This window comes from Podarcis vaucheri (assembly GCF_965113315.1).
Source record: "Podarcis vaucheri genome assembly, chromosome: 6".
NCBI lineage: Eukaryota > Metazoa > Chordata > Lepidosauria > Squamata > Lacertidae > Podarcis > Podarcis vaucheri.
Window position 1 is genome coordinate 38,214,657 of NC_138764.1, and position 25,793 is coordinate 38,240,449.

At 39.4% G+C, this 25,793-nt stretch overlaps 1 protein-coding gene across 18 annotated transcripts in view; it reads right to left on the reverse strand.

The window, feature by feature from the left end:
• The window catches only part of ADGRL2 (adhesion G protein-coupled receptor L2), a 246,900-nt gene that overhangs the window by 175,998 nt on the left and 45,109 nt on the right, over positions 1-25,793 (reverse strand). The window contains exon 2 of one of the 18 annotated variants that reach the window (XM_082228073.1): positions 22,305-22,414. The exons of the other annotated variants lie outside the window; for them this stretch is intronic. The gene's annotated coding sequence lies outside the window, so the exon portion shown is untranslated. The remainder of the gene's footprint in view (positions 1-22,304; positions 22,415-25,793) is intronic. 18 annotated transcript variants of the gene reach the window in all.

Consider the following 25,793-nt stretch of genomic DNA (forward strand, 5'->3'; position numbering starts at 1 on the left):
AGGTTCGAAAATGGTTTTTACTAGCTCTAATAGGCAAGCCAAAATCTTTGGTTGCCTGGCTTCTGACCGTACTGTTCCCTGCCAGGTTTGCTCTGTGTGACTGAGGCCCTCTGGGCACTTCAGTTAAGCAGCTTACAAGGAAACCCCCTGACTTTCTTTCCTGACCTGGACAAAGGAATAGGTGCAGGGGTGTTGCTGGGTGGTGGAGACCATGCCAGTTTGCTCTATATAGCCAAGGCACTCCAGACACTTTGGCTGCACAGCTGCTGAACAACCCTGGAGCCAAGGAGGGAAATAGCAACTGACACAAAATTTCTGCCAGCCATTCTTGGTCCTGATCAGCAAAGTTGTGGGAGCCTGGTAATCTCTATTATACAACTTCTGGAACTGGGGTGGGGGAGAACATGCTTTGAAAACTTAACTTGGTTCAGCTGACACAACCCTCACCTGGGTGGAAGGCAAATTAACACAAAGCTATCTGAATCGCCCTACTGCAGCGATTTTAAAACTGTTTACACAGAAGGAATATTTTCCATGGTCTGCCACCTAACCTTTGGGGCACAGTCCAGCACAGAACCTCTGTTTACGAGGAGCACTTGGCAGGATTTACAGGGATCTTTCATTTATTTATTTGCACAATTTCTAGCTGTCCAAATAATTTCATGTGAGTTGGGGCTTCAAGGAAGGCATCTGCAGAAAATCTTAATATGCATTCAGGCAGATACAGGGAGAGATGCTTCTTAAAGTGCCTGGGTCCCTGATTATTCAGGATTATCACTAGAATTGAATAGAAATGGGAAGCAAATAAGCAACGAATGCAATGCAGCTCCCTCAGCCGATGCAAACATGTTTCTACTGGGCCGGACCACTTCTAATTCTGACAGCTGCACTGGGAACAAGCTGCAGCTTCCAGACTGTCTTTAAGGGCAGCCCCATGTAGCAGGCAGAAGAGTAATCCATCAGGTGTTTTCCAGAAGGTGGATTACTGTGACAAAGCTGCCTCCTTTAAGGATTGGATGTAGCTGGAAACAGGCACTCAATGCCACCAAACCACCTGGGTATCCAGTGACAAAGAAGCCTTCCCTGCTCTGTCAAGGGAATGTGTGTTACCCACATCTAGGATGGACTGTCGCTCAGTACCTGGGACAAAAGTCTACCAATCCATAGAGCCTGTGTCTTACTAGTATTCAGTCTATTGGCCCTTATGTAGCCAATCACTGAGCCCATCATTATTTTCCAATTCAGAACACAACTGATCACAGTTGCTGATATTAGCATTTTAAATTTAATCACCCTTATTGCAGCCCCTCCCCTCCTCTCCCCCAAAAATGAGGCCAATAAATATGAGGAGCTCATTTTGTATGAAGTTGTTAGGATACTTAAAAAAATAACAATGAACCAGTTTTATAATTAGAGTTAGTAAACGGTGTAATATATACGTCTGGGCATAATTTAGAATTTGCACATAGCACTCCTCAGACTGAACACAAAAGACCTGTTCTGGCATTTCACTAAATTAGAATCCTGGATTCCCACAGCAAGAAAGTGCATATGTAGAGTTTATTAATGCTTTAAATCAAGCTATTATTCAGTGCTGCATAATGAAATCTACTATAGTCTTACATGGTGATGACAAGGAATATTCTGTATTCCGGTGCTCAATGTCCATATGCAAGTTGCTGGAGCTGAAGCTTTTTGAAGTCACAGCCATGCCCCTATGTAATAAGCCTTTCCCCTAAGTTTCCACTGTCTAGAACTGGCTGCTGTTATTCACATTCTCAGGGAAACTTGTCTATTAGGGGAGAGGAGGCGCAGCATTATAAAAACACCACTCAGGATCAGACCTGGAGTTCTGTAGTTCACATTAAAGCCACGGGTGTTGCCTTAGTAAGACTATTACACTGACTACCAAAAAGGGACAAAAAATGGCAGGTCAGGTGGGAGAGTGAGTTTCTATAACTGGGTAACTAAAATACTGCTGATGTTTCACATGCATTAACACAAAACAAATGAACACAGCTGTAAGTAACTTGCAGGCTGACTTTCAAAGAACTCTGACAAAGCAAACCCCATTCAGAACCATGAGGCCTTTCTCACTTTGTTATTCTCACTGTCAGGATAACAAAGCAGCTTAAAAGGTAGTGAATGAAAACTGCTGATCCTGCCCTACAATGAATTTTAGATGTGGGCTATGTGATAGTGATTGCCAAGCCAGAACTGGAGCCAGCTTCTTTGTGACAGTTTTTAAAGTAGCCCTCTGACCACTGATTTCCTCTACAGAGAGAGAGGGAGCGTAATTTGTTACATTTAAATAGTTGTCCCTGCAATAGGGATTCCTTCTGTTTACAGTGGAGTTCCTTCTCTGTGAATTAGACACTACCACAGGTGGGAACAGTGAAGGCAATTTTTGGCAGTCCCCAGCACTGGGCAAAGGAATCAAGAACAACAAAAATCATCATTCCTCACAAGTAGCCAGTTTGCAATGTTTCCACTTTAAAAGCAACCCTTTATCTACTCATTTGTAGATAAAACCTGAGAGTTAAAGGAAGGGGATGCTAACTATGAGGGTGGAAATGCAAAGGACAAGTGTTAAATACTGAATGAAAGCAATGCCTTTGTAACAAAGGAGTCAAAATAACAGTAATATTATTAGGCAAGGACAAACAAACAAAACTGGCGAGGAAATTCTATGGAAGAGGCAGCAGAACGACAAACAAATTGAAAACATTAACCTTACAACAAGCAGAATATTCTAAGCCTGTTCAGAACTGAAATCAATTAAAGTGGAACTGTAAATTGATTTGAATTTGAACCAACAACGATGGCAGTATTTTACGGTTTCAAAGCACCTGGGTTATAACGCTGAACATTTTACAAGAACCATGTGACATATAATGGTCCTTTCAGATACACCAGAGTGACTTGTCACACAGCATGGCATGCATGACGAGAACAGAAGGACACAAATACACATGCAGCTACTTGGCAATGAATACAGGTGCTGACCTGTCTATGTCAGCAGCGAAGGGTCACTGTACAACCAGTAACACCCTGGAGCAGGATAAAGAGAGGCTTGTAGCAGAGCAATGAAGGCAAAGATGATGGAGGTGTGGTGTCCACTTTCTTATTGTTACAAAGGAAGACAGAAGATCAGCTGAAGCCGTGAGCCACAAAAGCTGTCTGTCTGCAAGATGCAGCATAGTGAAGCTACACAGGTCTTGCTTATGGGATCCAGGGGGAGGGTTGGGTGTAAGAAGAATGGGTTGCAGGTCTAGACCAGTGTTTCCCAACCGGTGTTCCGCGGCACACGAGTGTGCCGTGAGACGTTGCCTCGTGTGCCGCGAGATGCCTGGAGGGAGGCGGGCGAGTCGGGCGGCGAGAGGCGGGGCGGCGGCGGCGAGGAGAGGCCGCGCCTCCTGCTGCTGCCTGGCGCTCCTCCTCGCAGCCGGCAGCGCTGCCTGGGCGCCTCCGCGCGACTCTGCCTCGCTGGGTCTGGTCTCCCAGCAGAGACGGGTCACACGCGCCCCTCACTCCCTCCCTCCCTCAGCCTGCGCGGAGGGAGAGCCAGAGAGAGGCATCACTCCTGCGCGGCGGGAGAGGGAGCAGCCGGAGCGATGCCCCAAACGAAGGCATGGGACCGGAGGGGAAATCCTCTCCGAGGAGGATTGAGCGCAGCTGAGAGAAGCCTTTCGAGGAGCTGCCGTGTCCCCTGGAAACCCCCTTCCCAGCTCTGCCTGCCTGCCTGCCCAAAGCTTGGAGGTTCCCCGGCAAGGGGGAGGGAAAAAACTTTCACTTTTGTGCGTCCCTCCCGGCGTGACGCTGCGCGCTGACGTCACGGGGCGGGGCTTTAATGGTGGTGTGCCGCGAGATTTTTTTTCAGTACACAGGTGTGCCGTTGCCCAAAAACGTTTGGGAAACACTGGTCTAGACAATGCAAACAGCTGGTACAAGGGTCTTCTCTCTGATCATTAGCAATGTCACATTGTGGCGGAACAGAAACAGCAGCTAAGATACACCTGGGTAGCAGTCAGAGTGCACCTGCAGCAATTTCTTAACATCACCTTATAATGTCGACCCAGCGGAAATGTACCTGCATGCACTGGGACTTCTAAAAAACAGTTCCCACACACCACGCTAGATGACATAGAGGTATTAAAAATGCAGTTAGTTATTTAAACATTTCCACGCTGGCTCTTTAACACCTCAGGGTGCCTTAAGCATTTCAATATCCAGTGAAGTGTCTACGGCAGCCTGATACTCACCAAACAGTTTTGGTCTACAACTCCCAACATGGTGGTGCTGGCTGCGGCCAATGGAAACTGCAGTCGAAAACATCTGGCAAAGGCTGCTTTACAGTGTATAATATTAAAGGTGCCATCTGTTGCATTGTCCTTTGCAAGAGTTGCCATTGCACTGCAAAACTCCTAGCTGATATTTGGTTTGAGGGAGTCTGTTTTTACAGGATGCAGGAGATGGGGTGGGGGCAGCTTTTAAATGATTCGCTGTTCAATAAACCTAAGCTCTAATAAGATACTAAAATAGATCTAACATTTTATATGTCAGCTCTTATTACTCTGTTTTCTGCAACTTCGCCATGTGTCAATATACTTTGCCTCAAAAAGACTTTTGGATTTATTTTTAAAAATGCACACATTTGGTCAAGAGTTCAGTCAATGTTTCTTGACCTGAAACAGCTATTTTTGTCTTCAGATTTTCTAAGCAGCAAAACTACACAGCATATGATTAGCACTGTACATGTTTATTCTAGGTTTACAGCTAGCTATGCCATAACATTCCAAGAGCAGACCACAGTGACCTCTGTAGTATATGATAAAAAGACCAAAACTAACATTGTGAAAACGAAATCCGGAATGTTACATTTAAGCTTTCCCACAGAATTATCTGGACACACATAGGGTCTGACTGGTTGACGAATATAAGGCTTGTGGCCAAGAGGCCCCAATTCTGCTCCTACTCTTTAAAACTGAAATAGTATGAACACAGATTAATGCCCATGTGCTAATTCTCACACAATATGATCTCAGATGTTTCTATTTGCAAGTAATTTTGTTCAGGACACTTTATTTCCAAAAATATGTAGTACAAGCTGGCAGCCATACGAACATTCTTAGTAGTTGTGAAAAGCAGATTTTTAAAGAAAGTTTAAAAATTATGCGCTACAAAGGAGGAATTTACACATCTCCACTATGATGTGTGTTACATTTCCAAATGCATGTGCAACCTGTGCTCTTCCTGTGGGGAGAAAGGTGCAAGTTCTTCCTCCATAGATTGCACATCCGCTTTTGCAGATTATCATAAATTTTGCTTATTTAAAACACTGCTACCCTTATCTGAACACACTGCCAGCTTTCAAGAACCGTCATAAAACATGCAACAAAAGTATAAAAAAGAAAATAACCAAACAATAAAAAGAAAAGTAGCACAAATATTAAAAATAACACTTTTTTTGTCTTATAAACGGGGGTGGAGGGTAAGCTCTGTTTCAAAGCTTATCTGATGAGCTTCCTGAATCAGTTCTCTCCATGGAAATGAACTGGAGAAGCAATTAACCTTATGTGGACATTCTGTACATAGCTAAGGACATTCTGTACATGGCTAAGGTGTCCTAATGTACATCTCCAACTAAGGAGAGAGTCTTCACACATATATAATCTCTTTTATTTCCAAAATTATATTTTTAACCATCTATGAGCCAATATTTCTGCAACAACAGGTTTATTTTTCGTCTTGTTTCATTTTTGGAACTGGAGACAAGCTACTGTGCTGGTCACATTTCTAAATACTTTCAGCTAAACAGGCCCATTTAACTATGCAAATACACTGGCAAATGTTCTGTTCAGCTCTAAAAATTTATTCATCTTGCAACGATCAATAATGGTCTTGGCAATGAGTTTCCATTCCTTCCAACATCGAACCAGTGTGCATCTTAATTACTTTTGTGCACATAAACCACCAATTGTCTAGAGTCCAGACTTTGCCCAAGTATTTTTGTTACATATTTTGCAGTTTGAGGTCCATTAAATTAGCCACAGTTATGAACAAACCATTTTTCTTTCTTTCCAGCTGTACTGGGGTGGGGCCAATTAAAATAGGGTAGAATATGCTGTTGAAGGGCAACAGAAGCAACTTTGTCCTTCTACCAAAGACCAAGGCATTCATTATTCAAGTTTATTGTGAAACACTATTCAACAAGGTAATTAATTTTTAAGAACACAGAAAATAGAAAATGTTGCAAAACAATTAAAACATAGCAAGACCCGCCAGAAAAGTTTAGAAATCTGTAGTTTTTAAAGAAAACTATACCGTATTTCTAGTTCTAGAAGTTAACTTCCCAGAGGCCTTCAACACAACTATTTTTTCAGTGCAGTGCAGTTAATAATGGAATGATCTTCCCTCAAACTGTTGGCTTCCATGTGTTTTGGACCACAACTCCCATCAGCCCCAGTCACCATGGCAAATTGATGGGTGATGGCTGAAAAAGGTTGCTATGTATGGTAAAGGTAAAAGACCCCTGGCAGTTAAGTCCAGTCACGAATGGCTCTGGGGTTGCGGCACTCACCTCACTTTACTGGCCAAGGGAGCTGACGTTTGTCTGCAGACAGTTTTTCCGGGTCATGTGGCCAGCATGCCTAAGCCGCTTCTGGTGAAACCAGAGCAGCGCACGGAAACACAGTTTACCTTCCCGCTGGAGCGGTCCATATTTATCTACTTGCACTTTGACGTGCTTTCAAACTTCTAGGTTGGCAGGAGCTGGGACCTTACAATGGGAGCTCACCCCGTAGCAGGGATTTGAACCGCAGACCTTCTGATCGGCAAGCCCTAGGCTCAGTGGTTTAGACCACAGCGCCACCCGTTTACCTGCTATGTATGGTACTCTTCCTTATTCTGCAAAGCTGTTCCAATGGTAAAGAAAACAGCTCCCTATACACATTCAACATGGCTTAATCACCAAAGGGTGATAAGCCCTTACTAAGATTAAATACCAGTTTAAACATTACCTCAATGGCTGTTGCCAGAAATCAGTTCCATGGAATAAGTCCAAATGGCAGTACTAACAATTGTATTTGCTTCCCACATTGAATTGGTTTCCCCTTTTGGCCTGATTATGCAATAAGAATCTGCACCAATAGTACATTACTGCTGCCACACAGCCCTGAAAGCAGTAAATTAATCTTGGCAGCAGCTACACTACCGAACTGAATCAGCCTAAAGTAAGAAAATGACTTCACAATCCATGAGTGCCCAGTTACTGCCAGTGATAATCTGACTGCAGCTTCAAGATCTCCAAGTACCATATATAACCAATGGGGGGGGGAAATAACACCCTGGGCTCCTTTGGGAGAGAAATTTGATGAAGTATAAATAAACAAACACCAAAGATAATACTAGTATTTCACCTTACATCAGTGGGTGGAAGGTAGATCTTGATCTACTGGTACATTAATGGGTGATTTGCTGCAAATTTGCAAGGGTCCAATTGTTTTAACACTAGACATAATAAAATGTCCCCGCTCCTCCCATTTATTTTGGCTGGGGATGGGAACCAGGTAGAAAGGGCTGTGAGTTCACCTTTGGTACTGAAGATAAATTCTTAGGGCTGGGTGTGCTAATATTTAAAGTGTGCCTGTCCTTCCCCTATCTCTGAATCTCTGGGTTCTATGAAAAGAAAGGAGATCCACTAGCTTGAAGTCTGCTCATCCCTGATACACAGTGTTCCTACGCATACAGGTAAACAAACACACCTAGGTATTTACATGATATACAGTCATGATTACTAGTTTTAACACCCACACCTAGAAGTTTCAGTTCACACACATTAAAGATGCTTGACATCCACCCTAAATGTTATTTCTTGTGGTTCAAGCAGCAGATGACCATCACTAACAGCAAACATATTTATAGAAGTAATACAGAAATAACCTATATGATATTCAGTCTACCACCATCTATACAACTGCCACTCCTGAGGTCAGATAACCGCCCACTGAAGTGAAGGAAAAACAGGGATTATTGTGCATCTTTAGGTAGACTTCCTGCCAGTTTGTCTCAACCAACTTGGCACTGCAATTCTATTTTTGGGAATCTTTGCAAATATAGGCTACCGGTGTTATTAATTCTGATCACGAGCGTTGGCATGACTAGCACAACAACCGTTATTAGCAGGGGCGTGGGAGCGCGCAGCAGTCATTAACATAGGATAGTGTTTCCGTACGGAAACTTCTCACATATCAATAGTAGCATGAAACAGCACTACTGCAAAGAATGCATCCTTAAGAAACAGCAAGAATACTATTGATGTTATTCCCAGATGAGATATTAATTTCAAGACCCTCAGGAGCTGCTACTAAATTAGAGAGAAGAAAGCAAAACTATTCCAACACCCTGATGCCAAGAACCATTCCATGTGCAAAGGAATTCTGCCGTGTGCATCACAGCACACATAGGTCCCTGGATTGAGATAACCATTTATTCCTACCTGATTACTTTCAAGAACATGCGTAAGAAATTTCAACACAACCAAAATGGGGGAGGAGGAGATACTATGGGCATTCTATTATCTTACTAGAAGAAACCAACTGTAAACTGATGTCCAGAATTGCTGCACTGTATTGCAGTTGTGTTGTATTATTGTTTGTAAAATGCTTACTGAAATTTTACTGTAGAACTAGGTAAACAAACTCTGGATCTCGGACATTATCTTTTCTTATGACTGTGTCCACACAATAGATTTGATAGGGAGGATACTTGATGCATTTGGTATTTGTGTTTTATTTCCAATGCCTCTATTTTTTGTCATGTAGGATGTAGTTTCTTTAGGACTGTGCAAAGATTCTTATTTAATGTTACAGTTTATAACAGCTTGATCTGGGAATGGACCTACTGTTAGTGGCATTTCAAGAAAATTTTAACTACCAAGCTGTGCCTCCCTCTCTCACTCAAAGCAAACATTTTTAATGGTGAAAAGCAAATAGCAACAAACTCAGCCAAACTGAATGAAAACCACAACAGGGGCAAACAGAAAGGGAAAAAAAAGCAAAGTCATTTGCCACCCATTTCCAAATGCTAACACTTTTATTGCCTTTGGGCAAATAAAAGCAATCTGAAAAGGTAAAACATATTTTTCAACCTCTCTGTTCTTTGAAATGCCTTCATTAAAATTGAAACTTTTGACTTTTTGGCTGGATTATATTTTTAAAGGACAAGCTTTAAATTGATGCCAGTATCTTTATTTAGTATTGTATTCCATGAAATGGCTGTTGCAGGCATGAAACTTTTCCTAATGCTGAACACTGTAGTTTCAGCCTCTATTATTAACAATACCAGCAGAGTTATCCTAAATTTGCCTTGAAAGGAAGTCCTATTGAGTTCAACTGGGCTTAATCCTAGGATATAGGATTGCAGCCGATAACTAAATTATATATTTGCTGTGCTAGAAACAAAAGCAGAAACACCACCCTGGTTTATTCTATGCATATAAGGAGACACCAGTGTTTTCCAAAACATGGTATAATAATTAAACAAAATATAGGCAAATACACATATGTTTTTCATTAAAAATTTCAGAACAGGATAATATCATGTGCTTTAAAAATGATTGGTTAAAATCATTATCATTTTTTTTAAAGGCAGTAACAGTTACACCACTCCTTCGATTGCTAACTAAATGGAGTTAGGTGTTACAAATCAATAACCACACAAACAAATGAAATGCAATTTCAGAAATAACTAATGATTTTGCTCATGTGTTTTGCAGTCCTAAACACATCTTTTTTCTAGAAAGCAACTTTTTGCTGCAATTGAATAATGGGACAAACAATACTTTTAAGAATTTAAAACCACTCATATCATTTGTGTCCAAGAAGATACAGAAGTCGTTGAGAAAAGAACTAACCAACTTTGTGAAATAATAATAATAATCTTAAAATTCAAACAATATTGGAATTTTCAGCTGAAGGAACATTTTAATTAAAATGAAGCAAATATCTGCACTAGAAATATCAAATCTCCCCCCCCCCAAAAAAACCCTTCTACTGGTATAAAACAAAACAAATTTATGAACTCTCCATTATTTAATTATTGTCAAACTAATTGTGAAAACACTTGCAAAATTAACCCATTTCTCCTTGAGTTCCATCAGTGACACAATCACTTCTGACTGTCAGTCCACTGCCACTCTCCCCTTCTCACCCCAATGGCTATCACTGCATATTGTAAAGCCAGGACTTTTAACTCCTAGAAATACAGATGGTGTTCCTTCCAGCCAAATACAAGAAAATGACACTCATTTTGAATGCCATGAGAAGTGAGGAAAACATGATGTGAGTAAGACATTGTGTCAGCAATTATACCCAAACCAAAACACTAAGCAAAGAGAGGCAGAAAACAAAGCCACAAAAAAAAAACAGAATAAAAATGCTAATCAGATAAAATGTAAAGCATTAATTGTCATTTTGTTAATCTACAAATCATTTCATAACCCGCTATGAGGCACCCCATTGCTATCCTGACTCCAAGTATCACGGTTTTGACATAGTACATTCAGGGGGAAAATGTTGTTAACAAAATACCTTGCTGTGTAGCAGAGAGATTTGTATTCTGTGCAGCTGACAGGTTAAAATGAAAAATTTCCATCCACAGGTATATTTCAAAGGCTCCACTGCTTTGATGTACTCTGTGCAGCAGGTTTTTCCATTCCTCAACCAATAGCTCCTGGTCACTTACATTCCATTTGCCAAATAGTAAAGTGTTTATTAGTCATAACCACACAGCTCTTCCAAAGGTAGAGAAGAAACTCCCAAACAAACAAAAAGATCACTCCTCTATACACGAATGCTTTCCCACAGTGACTCGCAAGTAGGGCATCATCATTTAAAACGAGCCGGGCCAGCGAAACGGACCACAGCGCAGACTCACAACTCACACAGACAGATTTATGATCCCTCCAAAGAGGAGACTGCTAATTAAAAAAAAAAAAAATCCAGCTCAGTTGTTGCAAAGCACACAAAACCCAAATGCAACTGAGCTAAACATCTCAGGTTGTTTATTCTCAATGAACCACATACACAACAACAGCAGATAACAGCCTGTACGTTTTCATAAAGTGTGACACAGTCTTCCTCTTATACTTCAATTGTAAAATAAAAATAAAAATTGTACCAGGAAGGAAGATTCACTGAGTTCAAAAGAACACTTTGGATCTAAGCAAAAGATGTGTATTAAAAAGTGAAGCAGGAGATAAAGGACTGGAAAATGTCAGAAGATTACCTCTTGCTACCTTTAACATAGTATTGCATTTATTCGTCTAAACCTGCATTTTACAGAGGTTTTATCCCCCCCCCCCGGCCTTCTGTTACTGAATTTCAATTGGAATCCTGCTCATCAATTCTCCTATTTAATTATACATTTCCTTATACTCCCTTAGATGTTAGTAACAGCATAGCATTATCTTTTACTAGGGATACTTGCATGGCACTGAGTCCCACTGAGCATACTGTGGCTTACTTCAGAGTAAACATGCATATATCATCAGGTTGCACAGATTATAAGCCACGAGTCCAGGCAAGCATCACAAAATGTCCTTTTATTTTTCAGAGATGTAGACATTAAATGTAAGTTCTCAAACCCAATCATGTATATTTCAGTGGTCAATATTATACAGAGCATAATGGTGCATATAAAATGTGAGGACTAATTCTTATTACATACAACGATTCTGGATTCCTAATCTCTCTAATAAAATTGTGTATCTATAGGTGATATACCAGTTACTGACAACTCATGGAAAAGGTAGCAGCTGACAATTTAAATGTTTTCGAAGCATAAAGACTTTGGCCATTGCAAACTTCAAATAGATGTGATTATATGCTTACTAGAAGCCAGCCTGTAGCATGAAGTAGCAAAACTTTTAAACAAACATTTTCGAAAGATTGCAACTTTTAATCAAATTTGTTTATACTTCCAGTTCTGCATTCAACTATCCATTTGTCATGGCACATCATACAAATCTGTCTGAAAAAAGGATACATGAGCAAGTCTATTTCCTCCTCCTTTGCAGCCAAGAGATCAGAAGCACCCCACTGCCTCTTTTAAACTAACCAGAGTTTACTATATGCAAGCTGTGGAAACCCTGCTTTAAAGTATAATTTGTTAATAAGTCAGGATGAAAAGATATATACGGAATATGTTTGGGGTTTCAGCAAACCAGTTTAAATGAATAGTACCCCAACCCCACCCCAAATTTGGGCTAGCTGAAGTGCTTCTAATCTTCCCTTTGCATCCACATTGAAGGAGAGGGAAAAGGGACACACAAGTCCAAGCAGACTTGCTTATGCATGGTTTTGGCATGACATCAAACACAGGCCAGTGATTTTAATTTGCCACACTGCGCTGCTGCATATCCTGTCCCTTGACACTGCAATATCAGTGCTACTTCTCAGGATTCTGCCACATGAAAGTCAGAGAGGAGGCAGATTATCAAAGCACATGTGTTTCTGCATGTTCCACAATAAAATATAAATAGTTATTCTGTTCTCCCATATTGGATATTCCTAAAGAATGCTCACCCTAAAAAAGGGGGGGGTGGTTCTCCACGCAACTATGTTAATGCATGTCTCACATTGGGCAAGTGTGTGTGTGTGTGTGTGTGTGTGTGTGTGTGTTCAATTTTCCAGACCTTTTCAAATTCTAACACCATTTAACTATTGTTATATTCATCTCTGGTCAGTCTGTTTTTTCACAGTAGTTGGGTTAAGATGCGGTTTTAACCTAAAATGTTGTCTGGGGCTCTCTCCTGTGATTATTTACATTACTGTGCCTGGAATATTGCTACTTAACTAAGACCATGTCATTTTAAAAATTTTATTCTTTAATTGGATTTTTGTGCCACTACACTGTATAGTGATTGATGGCATTGTATGTTTCTTTAAACTGTTCTAATTATCTGTCACCCAGATAATTTATGTAGAATACGACTAGTAAAGAATTTATTTTATATATACCGTATTGGCCTGAATATAAGCCTCACTTTTTTCCCAAATTCTGACCGAGCAGCTTATATTCACGACCTTACGGTATGCAGCCAGAAGCGCCCACCCCGTGCACAGTCCCCCATCCTCTCCCCCAAGGCCGGGAAGGGAAAGAGCAAGGAAGGCGAAAGGCCACTGGCAACACAGTGCAGCTCCCCCCCCCCCCAGTATGCAGCCAGCAGCAGTGGGGAATGGAGCGGCTTATATTTAGGTATTTTTTCTTTCCCACCCCCCTCCAATTTTAAAGGTGCAGCTTATATTCAGGCGCTGTTTATATTCAGGCCAATACAGTATATAATAAATAATGTTCACACTGGCTAGATGTTAATACATCTGAGTCTGTTTCCGTTGATCCTTCACACTTACAACCTGGTGACCATAGCATATTTTTGTGTGCCATCATTTCTGGATCTGAACCATAATATTTGCATTCTGAGAGAGCACAGATGCTTTGGCTATGTAGTCATTATTAATTAATCAGAAATCATTCCAACAATGCTGATTTTCAATTATCAACAATTTATTTAAAAAGGTGCATCTCAACTTATCCATGCCATCCACAGCTGGAAAAAAATAAATTAAAAACACACCATCTTAGAATCAGCAGAATAAAATACACCACAGGGAAGGAATTAAACTTACTCTACACTTGCTTAGCCCTTAGCCCTGGCAATTAAAATATAGCAAAAACAAGCAAGTCTTTGCAGCATTTCTAAAAAAACACTCAGGCTCCAGTTTACATGAACTCCTGGGAATGTGGGAAAGACATTGAGAAATTTTCAGGCCCTAATGTAGGAGTGGGAAATCTCTTCCCTCCAGATGTTGTTGGACCACTCATTATTTTGCTTATAGTTCATATTTTGCATATTAATGGTTTAAGGCGGATACTCTCAGATGATCATAAAAGACTGTGGTGAGACTTCGAGAAGGTGGCAATTTAAGTTGGTTTGCCAAGCAACTTTATTTAAGAAATCTGACTGTAAATTAAGCCAAATGCTTAAGAAATGTACAATGGGCTGGGTCCAGACTGTTTATGTGAATGGAAGGGCTCCTTTCATGGTCTCCAATGGATGAAGCAGGGGGAGATTACGGTCTCTTCCCTGACTTCCCCTCACCTTGGCAGCCCACACAGAGACACTACCTTTCACACTGTTGTTCCAGTTCAGCTTTTCAAGAGGGAATCAGAGACAGGCATGCATAACTTGCCCTGTGCCCTCTCAACAGTGCAAGAGAGCTCTAGATCCAACCTAGCATGAATACAAATACAGAATAGATGAAGTTACCTGTTAATGTATCCTCCTCAAATATTACAACACCAGGGACAATATTTAGGATCTAACAAAGCTTTAGTGCCAATCAGATCTACTCATGCAAATGGAAGTGTTTCTGGGGTTTTTCCCCATTCTCCCCTTCAGCTGCAAGACTCCAAACCACATCTCATTCCAGTCTGGCATATTTCCCAACCAAACAGGAGCAGCTTTCAAGTGGTGCAGGAGGCAGCAGCAGTAAAGTCTTTCTTCATTCCATGAATGGAATTCCATTCATATTAATACAAGCAAATATTTTTTTTCTCTCTCACACCCCCACCCCCACACACACCTCTACAATATTTACAGCAGTGGATTTTGTTTCTTTGTTTTCCATTTAGTAAAAGAAGTTGCAACAACAAAACAAAACTTTGCTCCTCCTATTTCTTCTTTTTCAAAATGGCATGAAACGATACAACTTTCATGTCCCGATATTTACTCTATTCAATTAATATATATCTATTTTCCTGAGCTGGCTAGGCTTTCCAAGAATCCCATCCAAAAAAACAGAAGGGAAATGAATTCTATGTATTAAAAGCTGGTGCTTTTTAGGCATCTGAAGCTAGACAAGAATATGCAACCCTTGGCAGAGTCAACCCATTCATCCCAATGAAAATGCTGTGCAAAATCCAAGAGTGTACAGTCATTCATTCACTGAGAACGAATGAATTCTCAGTGATGCCCCCCTCCTGTACCACACGTAAGTCATCAGCTTCTCCATTTGTTATTTCTCCTTCCCTGGAACAAACAACTCTCTACACCCAACCACAAAGTTTCACGCAAATATATTTCAGAATTTAAAATTTATGTCCTAAGTAAGAAGGATGAAAGAAATATCTGACTTTGCATTATTAAGCAGATGAGCAGAATAAATGCATTTCTGACATCCTTCATACTTACTACAGCCAAGGAGAGCAAAGGTGGATCAAACTTCAGAAGATCCGCAGCTCCAATCCAAGTCCGTCTAGGAGTATTTCTGTATTCCAAATAAGTCTTTCTGCCATAATCCTATTGGAGTGTAATTGCTGTGGCTAATATCCTTACCCTGTTATGAAAATGTTCCACATAAATGTGGTACCAAGTTGTTATGATAACACATGATCATGCTGTGAAATGGTAATTCCTATACAATAGCCCTTGCCAATACCATAAATCTCTTTATTAGACAACATACTATTACAGGAGATCTACTTAACTGTTTCTCTACTTAAAGGGCCATTTGGTGTTACAACAACAAGCCGATTTTTTCACATTAGCAAGGATTAGACAGTATAAATAATGAATCGGCACCAAGATGGTGTACTTTTGTGACACCAGTAAACCTTTTTGCTAGTTGTTTAAAAGGATAATCAAAAATACAATAAAAGCCTGTGTTCTCCTGCACATATACACATTTTTAACATTACGGCATTGTAATAAACCTTCAGAAGAATCAACTCTCAAACCAATTTTCTGGGAGGATTTATGGCAAGTGAGTGTGTTTCTGAGTGCTGCTTCAGTTTTATGGAATGTGCAACTATGCATAATGCTCTATTTCATATTAAAATCACAGCAGATAGCATGCAGACTTCCCAAACTACCTTAAATGAAAATAGAGCACCATTATTTTTCAGAGCTAAACAGTGCTTATTTCAATGCCATCTCCATTACCTTCTTTGTACATCAAGCAATATATTAAGTCACATTTATTTCCCTAACATTTCTCTTGTTTCATGAAGGGCTTCATCATCCGAAAATGCATAATTCAAATTCTAAAACATGCAGGAACATCCTTCAAATTCCTGATACTAAACCTTAAAAGATGACATTAGCAAATGCAAGGCGCCCATGTCTTAGGTGATATTTATTTATTAATAAGCTCATAATTTGATATTATTATACCACCACGGCCTTTTTAAACTGTAAGCAGGGCTGTAGTTTATTTCACCCCTAAACGGTTTAATGCTGAAGGTTTAGCTGTTGAATGCATTACACTAATTTGTTGGCTATAGTACTAGTGATGTTTTTTTTTTGTAAAACAAAAACTAAGACTTGACCTGGCAACTGTAACGTAACCAACAATATAGATGAAAGAAAGAAAGAAAGAAAGATAGATGTGAGAAAATATCCCATTGTCACAGCTTTCCACTCAGCATACCACACTATAGTTAAATTAAGGAAGCCCTGAAGCTCGTGAACTTATTTTATTTATTTTTAAAGAAGGCAACAAATTATTTTCTGAATATTTACTGATGTTTCGGTTGCCAATGATTCTTTACATCCCCCCCCCCGATACAGTTGCACAAGTATTACTAACATGGGAGTTTGCTTTTTTTTAAAAAAAAAACAAAACCTAATTTTAAAGCAAAGAGTATTTTCATCTGAAAAGGAATGTCATTTTAACATCCACTTTTTGCATATTAAATTTACAATTGTTTGCCAATTGCTATCAGCGATGTAGGCGCTTCTCAAAGCATACCCTTGAACACACTTTACATGTAAAACACTTCTAATCTGAGCAAAAGCAACAGAGAATGCTGTAACAAGCAGACATTGTATTTATGCTGAAAAACAATTGCAGTCCTTTAAAAAAAAAAAAGCCACGATTATTCTGATTATCTCATATGCAAGCTCCCTCTGCAGGTAATAAGAAGAGTTAGCAAAAAGTATGCAGAAAATGCAAAAATTTAGCACTGGAAGACAAACAAATGGACACTCTTTGAAAGGAATTCCCAGACAGCTAAGAGTTACCTGATATCAGTCACTCCTGAAGAAGGCACCCTGGCCATTTTTATCTCCTGCTGGCTCTATCTAGTTATCCTTGTCCTTCAAAACAGTTAAGCAAGCAGCTTTAGCTCACTGCATACGAAGATGTAAAAGCTGCTGCTGCTGCTGCTGTTCCCCCCCCCCCTCAACATCACATTAAGACTTTTATGGGAAAGGGAAAACCAACACTGAACCTTCCTGAAGTGGAGGGACCACCCAAAACAAGTCATCACTTCCAGGCTAAATCATCTCCTTAACCAAAATAAACAAACACAGCACTGTGGCTCTGTTTAACGTCCCTCTGCCACATAAGCCAAAACCTATTCCTATTAGGATTAACTTGCTACCTCAAAGTTTAGTATCAATTACACTGAATACAAACATGGGTATTTTAAGAAAAATAAGCACATAATATGAAATAACAGGGGGGAAACATTTACTAGTTGTCATACCCTTGTTTTCATCCATCCTAAGAAAACCATTCTACTATCACAGAAAACACTTTTGGGCAAGCGTCGATATGTATAGCTATAATAAATGAACACACCCAATGTTTGATATAAACTCAGTAAGCTTCAGGCTTTGGGTGGCTTCTGACTCGGGCTACAATCCCAACCATGTCTACTTGGCAGTAAGTCCCATTAAATCACTCTAAGGTTAAGTGAGGTGCGCAGACCCACCGAAATTAGTGCACAAGTTTTAGTCATTGCTGTCTTAAGTCCACTGGTGTCAACAGATCCACTCTGTATGTGACTTTGTCAGATACCATCCATACTGTGCCAGAGGTGCTAGCCAAAGTCAACCTACAGTTGGACTACAATTGCAAACCGAACCAACCCCAAACCCTTGAAGAAGGGCTGTAACTCAGCAGAAGAGTATCTGATTTTAATGAAGAAGGTCCCAAGGTTCAATCCCTAGTATTATATCCAGACAAGGCTGAGAGAAACCACAGTCCAAAACTCTAGAGAGCCACTGTGAGTCAGTGGAGACAATGCCGAGCTAGATGAATCAATAGTCTGAACTGGTATAGAAGAAGCTCCCTATGTTGCTACGTAACGTCAGCATTTGTGAAGCTGGAGTGGCACCAGTTTTCTACTTTTTACCTTAACCATTTGTTAGGTCACTCCTACAAACAAGAAAGGCTTTGTGGTCTAATATAAAATGAACCCAAGGTTGATTTCAATGTCCAAGCTCAATTTCTCTGGGTTGTCATAAAATTCCTCTATAAACCAAGCAAGACCCTTTCAGAAATTCAATTACTAATATATAAAACCTAGAGATTTTGCCCTCCGGGGTAGGGATGAATTCACGAACTACAAGGTTAGGGGCGAAAATCCAACACAGATGATGACAATACGGCCTTTGCCACCCGGGGAGGAAATGAAGTGCAGCATGCAGACCAAAATGCTGTTTCTAATAAATGATGATAGCACTGGTAAAAATGATAACCAACGTACATTTTTTAAAAATCGATGAGAAATAACTGAAAGGAATATTTAAAGGCAAAATGGTTAAAGCAGACTAGGAAAGGATTTTTCTGAACGAGCTTTCAAAAGCTTGTAACACAAGCATATAGGCAACTCTTCTCTGTTACAGGAAAGCCTCTAGTGGCCAAATCCATAGCCTGTCATCAGCAGGTCCTGTTTGGTAATCTTCAAACGATGTGGCCTTGAAGGCTTCAGGCACAGTGAGTGCTGAGAGAAGGAACACAGCATCCAAACTACACATAAAAAAAATTTAGAGAAAGAAAAATCAGACTATTTCACTGTTTTCTTGCAAATCTAAGCAAAAAACAGAAAGGGCAAGTCCCTCTGTAATAACTCTGATTTCCTCTCCTCTCCTTTCCTGTTGTCTATCAACAAGAGTTTATTTCCAACCTTTCCTTTCTGAAGCTGAGCAAGATCATATTCAGTAAGTACACATGACAAAACTAGAACCCAGTTATTCCATCCACGTATGCTAATATAGCTACACTGATTTCAAAAGACATCAGTCTAGTCCAAATATGCACCTGCACTCAGCACAAAGCGAATCAGGTCTTGTCAGTCAGCAAGGAATATTTCATCAGCAGCTAAATGCAATCACAATTATAGCTGAGCCCTCCAGACTACACATACTGGAACAGAAATACCTCTTGCAAGGAGTGCGGGGGGGGGGGTTGTTTGTGGACCCATTTTATTTACCCAGATCAAAGAGAGTCTGGGTCGTTAACTTGCAGTGTGGCTGCAAGGTCCTTTCATGCTATCCTGGCCAAAGAAAGGAGGGAAAGGAATCTTGCATTAAGCCATGACAGGGCAAAAACAATGGCTGACTCACGTCAACAATCATGTTCCATCATGAAATCCGGCTCCTGAGCTTGCCAGAAAAGATGCCACCCAGCAATATTTTAAATGGAAAGAGGCAAGAGCTGAACAAGCTTGGCAGAGTTGCCTTCTCTGTCTTAATCTCTCACACATGTACAAGTTCTTATGGTATGCACTGTCCATGGGTGGAAGAAGATGACAGAAATTGTTGGCATGCCAGTGGGAAATGTAATGATTTTAGGTGCTGGCTGTTTCTTCTTTTGTGCTACATGCTCAAGTGATTAATTTGGAAAAGCAAAACAAAGCAAAAGGACTTCTGGAGCTTTCTGAAAGACACCCTATGTCTGGTAGTCCTATGGCCTATTGCCAGAAGTGTGGGGTGAGCTATGATTATTTAGAGGGGGGGAAACTATGAACACTGCTCCTCTTCAAAAGCACTAGGGCCTGGGGCCATGTCCTAGAGGTCTTAAGTTGCTGGACTTAGCCCAGAGGGAGGTCTGTTTCCAATTAAACCTTGCTCCCATCAAGCCAAAGTTTCATCCCAGTTTCAACTCTCCATATACCTTATCAGCAACTAAGTAGAAATCTTAGAATTCTTTTTTTTTAAAAAAAAAAAAAACAGTCATCCATTTCCCCAGCAGCAAAGAACAATTTTGGCAGTAATGGAAGTGAAAGTATTCCGCCGTCTAGAAGCAGAGCAATAATCATTCCGAGGTGTTGACTCATATGAAAAAATATCTACAGCAGACGCAACACACAGTTAAAAGAAAGAATAAAAGCACCTATTTAAATATGGGGATGAATTTTGCATCAAGGGAACAAATCAAATGGTAAAAAAATAGAGTATCAACTGTTAAAGCATAACTAATTGCTCAAAATTGTTATTATGTATTCTCCAAACTAAGAACATGCAGACAACTAAGTTTGCTATCCTATACCCACTTAGGATATTATTTCTGAAATACACTGATTTGCACAATAGCTCTTATTCAAAACTTTTGCAACTCAAGCAATATAGGTAACAACAACAGCCTAAACATAGTGCCCAGTATTTTTTATTCAAAATAACAAATTTTAGAACCCACAAAAAACGTGAATCCAGTATCAAAATAGCAGAATGTGTTCCCCTTGACTTAGAATCATTTCCTAATTTCTACATCCATATGCCAAGCATTTCTCTCCTGAACATGGCAAAAAATATTTAAAATATTAGAGTTTAGAACCAGTATTTATATTCAAACAATGTATTACTGTCCTTCAGCCTTACTGTTTTGAGAAAAGCAGCATCTGACAATGTTTACTACTCCTTCTCATTCACACAAAATGAAGCAAGAGGTAGCAAGCCTCACATGCTGGGGTATCCTACAGCAGCTTTGCCCTATTTATCCCCCAAAATCTCCTAGAAAAATTCTTGAAACGGACAAAAACATTTATATATAAATAGAAAGTAATGTAAAGCATGCAAATGTATATAAAAAGTATCCTTTTACCATAAACGCTAGTCAAGCGGAATGAGAATCTGCTTGATATACTGGAATTATAACTTAAATTAATTCTCTTTTTTTTTAAAAAAAACTGTAGATTGTGGGCAAAACATGAAAACTACAGTGCAAGGAGATGTAGTTTCTCCTTGCCTCTTGCAAAAATAAGCAACATTGTAAAGTGTTTTGTACACTAAAAGTGCTATATGTAGCTACTAAAGATTGGTTACAAAAACATTTGGCTGCATTATGTCTTTAAAAATTAGAACTTCGCTTCCTTTTGTATCCATGTACCTAAATACAAAATAACAAAAAACAAGCATTGTTTCTTCAGAGGCCGCATGCATGTCTAATTGATGGCTTTCCCTTTCTTCAAAAGCACTGTAATACTTACAGTGGGGAGGCTGGATCCATTTCCTATGATCAGTGTCAAATATTTCACACAGGGAAAAGTCACAATTCATGCATCGCATTTGACACAGTGTGTGTGTGTGTGTTTCGCTACCCAGGTTTGTACCAACTACAAAATGTGTTTAAATAAGCTGTCCAGAGCAAACGCAATTCAGAACCAACATGCAATCATTTAAATGCCCAAGTATATTTTAATGTTTATAAGGTTCAAATTCTAGGCTGTTCGCCAACAAGAGCTCCCCTTTTCTCCCTCAGCACACGTTCTGTTGTCAGGCCATGATTAATTCTGTGCTCTGTAGAGGGAGACATTACATCCGGGCTAAAACATACCTAAATTTTACCCTGAGGCAGAGGTCTGGTTTAAACATCTCCATTCAAAGTGGCATTTGTCTTCCCCTTTTCAGTCACTTTATTCAGAAATTCTAGCATGATGACTTGGTGACCTACAAATGGCCCACCGGTTTTAAACTGTTATGTTGCTTGCCCCTTGTAGCTGGCTGTACTCAGGGTAGCAAGATTGTGTGTGCATCAGGAAACTACACAGAGGCAGATGTTCAACAAATGAAAAAGACAAATTCTAGCTTTCTGTACAAAAGGCAGAGGCAATGTTTTCAAACTACAGTATTACAACACAGAGAGCCTACAGAAATATGCAATCATTTTAAAAACAGAAAAATATCACTAACACATCATCATACATATATTTTATTTTTAAAAAGGTGAACAACTGTATCTTAAGTGAATTTTTCTACGCTGGAGACATGAAATGGATGCTATTACTGTCACCCTACAAAGTAATGTACTTTTCTATATTTTGTCTTCATTCTTGCATGAAACACCTACTGAGGTTTTCATATTTTTTTCCATTACAAAATCAAGGAAGATATGCAGGTAAAAAACAAAAAATGGGTTGCGTGACCATTTTCCATACTCAATGCAATCCTATACACGTCTATGACAAATATATACATTTACGCAGAAGCAAGCCCTACTGAGTTCAATGGGGCTTACCTGTCAGAGTGTATAGGATTGTAGCGTATATTCCATTTCTTTTGGAAAGTTAATGCTCTATTAGTTGACTTATCCACTTGTGCTCCTGCACAGAGAAAAGCAACAACCACCTACGGTAGAAAAATGTAGCAAAATTACATGCTATTGCATATACGGTAGATTACACTATATTCTTGGTGCATTAAGAGCACAATCCTATGTATGTTGACTCAGAAGTAAATCCTACTGTGCTTACAATGAGGCTAACTCCCATGTAAGTGGGCACAGGTCTGCAGTCTCTATATGGCCACTTTTGATAATGCTAGGGAATTCATACATTGCTGGCAAGATGCTACTTAACAAGGTAATCTCATTTCTGTGGTTTTTCAGTATAATTGATTTTCCCTCTTAGCTGCTCTGATAATTGAGCAAAATTATACAAGCGTGGTGGGATTTTACTTACCAGCGCACAACACATAAAATCTTCTACAAAGATGAAGTATACTACTTCATAAAACTTCATTTTTGTTGTAATTAAACAAATTGTATTTAAGTTTGGCTTGTGCTGCCAAAGCAATCAATAGCATTCATTTTATTTATTTTGCAGCAGGCTGCACTTTTATCTGCAGGTGTCAGGCCCTGTGTTTACTTTTAGTCAAGACTACAATGTTCTTGACTAGTGTGCCTTTCTGAATAAAATTTAGGGTGGAAAATAACAGGCTTCTGTACAGTTGGAAGCATTTAACGCCTGACAAATACCACAAGGGAGGAAAAATAATAGCACATGCAAATTATATATTGCTTCTTTGACCCATAAAATGCTCCGTTTAAGATAATGAGCCACAACCTTGCCTGCACTGTAATTCCAGAGTCTGATCAACAACGTTTTTCCTTAAAAGACTCAACTGATAGTTTTAAGTGCATCAGGTTGTCGCTTATCTTTTAGTACTTGTTAAGGAATATGTGTGTGTGTGTGTGTGTGTGTGTGTGTGTGGTGTGTGAGTAATAGAGAGAGGGAGAGAACTTCAGCAGTCACCACTAAAAATAAAAAATAATGCTATAGGAAGCAATGAATTACCATGTAACTAAGCTGATATAAAAATGATCAGCTTCGACAGACAATGTTTATGTAGGAGAATTCTTCAGAAAGGAAATGAACTAATATTTTAACTGATCAAGAGGAGATAACAGAATAAACTCTTATTAACTCCCAAATATCATCAGCTCCATCTGCCTGGAAGTTCCATTATAATGACATTTATCCTATTTTTCAACAATCAGAAAAAAATTAAGCATGCTATGTTTAAGAGTGCACATGTGCTCCTGGGAAACTGAAAAGCTTATGCCTCTCTCTTCAAACATGTAGCATCAAATCTTCAAAATAAGAATAGAAAACAGTTCTGTGTAATGTGACATGTATAAGTAGCATGACTAATGATAATTCCGCTAAATTTCCTATGGAAAAATAACGGACTTGTTTCTGCTCCTACGCACGAATTAAAAAGTACAGTTGGGTTTAACTATTGCTTCCTATCTTTCATTTGGAAAAGTCATTAGCAGTTTTAGCAACTTATTTTTAACTGCCATCTTGCAGACATCCAAAACAAAATAACCCCCAACTCCTGAGACTTCACTATAACAGAAAGGGCACCCACCCCCCACAAAGACAGATCCCACAAACAGCCATTTGACACTCCATTCAATTAAAGTCTGGTTTCTATGGAAAATCCATGTTGTTTAAAGGGGGAAAAGGCTTTTTAAATCCCAGGGAGCGGGGTTGGCTATTTTAAACAAAAACAAAACAGTAATTTCTGTGTAATTTCTTTTGCAATGCACACACCTTCTTCTGAAAGGTAACTTGTTCCAGTGTTAACTATATAGTTTCCCCAAAATTATACTTGCGTGAAATGTTTTACCAGGAAGTGCAATATATCCTTAAAGGGGGGGGGGAATTATGCCTGTCAAATTCTTCAACATTGTTTGTTCGTGTCAATTATGCTATGTAAAACAGATGAAAGCAGTGACATGCCAGTTTGTAGTATTTTAAGTATGAATTGCACTATTATATGTGGTTCCCTGACTGGATCTTACCCCATCTTAGTAACTTCCATTGCTGATATGTTGTCACTGAAAGCTGTAAGGGACAAATGAAACATGGCGGCAGCTTCTGAAGTGTTCAAATTATGGACTAACCGCTAAGCAAACTTTGCTTTTTTAATGCTCTCCTCTTGCTCATTTTAAAGAAGGAAAACACCCAGAAGCCTGGTGTTAATGTCTCTGCTGATTGTGAAAATTGCTGCAATAAAAACTCCAACTGCTTGCCTTAAATTAAGACTTCCAAGACTACATGCAACATCTATATCTTTGTATTGGTTTTTATAACATTTGGAAGCTTGGCTGCTTTCTTTGATGTTGGCCCATTAATGAATAGGGGAGCCAAATGTGACAGAGAGAAAAAAATAACTGTTTATTAGAATATCTCAAGTCAAAACCTGCTTTAATTGGTTTGTGCTACCCCACGTTGATTCAATATCCTGATTTCTCCAGCTCTAACTGCCAAAGCAACTGAATATCTATGTTCAGTTGCTGTTGCCAACACATAGTGACCCACTGTGATTGAAAATGGCAGCTGAAGCACGGCTGTAGCACATTAATTTCTGTCTAAGTGGTCCAATTTTGTCTTATGAATTGCTGAAAGTCTTCCTTCTGTGGCATTTTTATAGAAATTTGTCGAATTTCAAGATCACAGTCATTTAAACTGAAGTGCAACATTTCCAAGACAATTTTTAGATTATCTCTAATGGCTGTACTTCCTTTACAGCATGTAATGTACTTTCTTTACAGCACTCTATGTCCAAAGCAGACTAGTTAAAAGTAACTTAAGTGTCGTAATGACAACTGCATCAATATGTTCCATTTATACCACCAAAAGGTACTGCTATAAGCAACTGAAGGCATTAAGAGTAAATAAACTGGTGAAAATCACCTCAGTGTAATGATACCCCATTTGAGGACTGTTAAAAGATCTCCATCCACAAAATCCTGAACTGCTCTTAAATTTAAATTAAAAGACATTTAAAATTAGCAAATGTCTTTTTAAAAAAACAAACCCCTGCACAATTCATTGTTTTCTTCAAGGCTTCCAAGCAGCCCAGCTTCTTAGTGATAGTAAACTAAAAATAGACTAATATGGATAGCAAAACAATTCTCCTGCTTTAACAACCTATTTTTCCCACCCCAAACTAACCACTGGAGCCATGGAAATAAAGTTACAATATCAGTAGAACAGATACATATGATTTACAGAAGAAGAAGAAGAGCAACCAAGAGGTATTAGAATACACTGGGAAAGTTCATTTTGTTTAGCTTGATAAAAGAGACCTACCAAACTTCATCGCTCCCCCACAACCTATGAACAATCTACTGTTTGGAAAGCAGCCCAATTTACTGAAGGAGTGCTGCATTCTGCTTGGCTACTGGTCTGCCAGATTACAAATATTGATTTTTTAA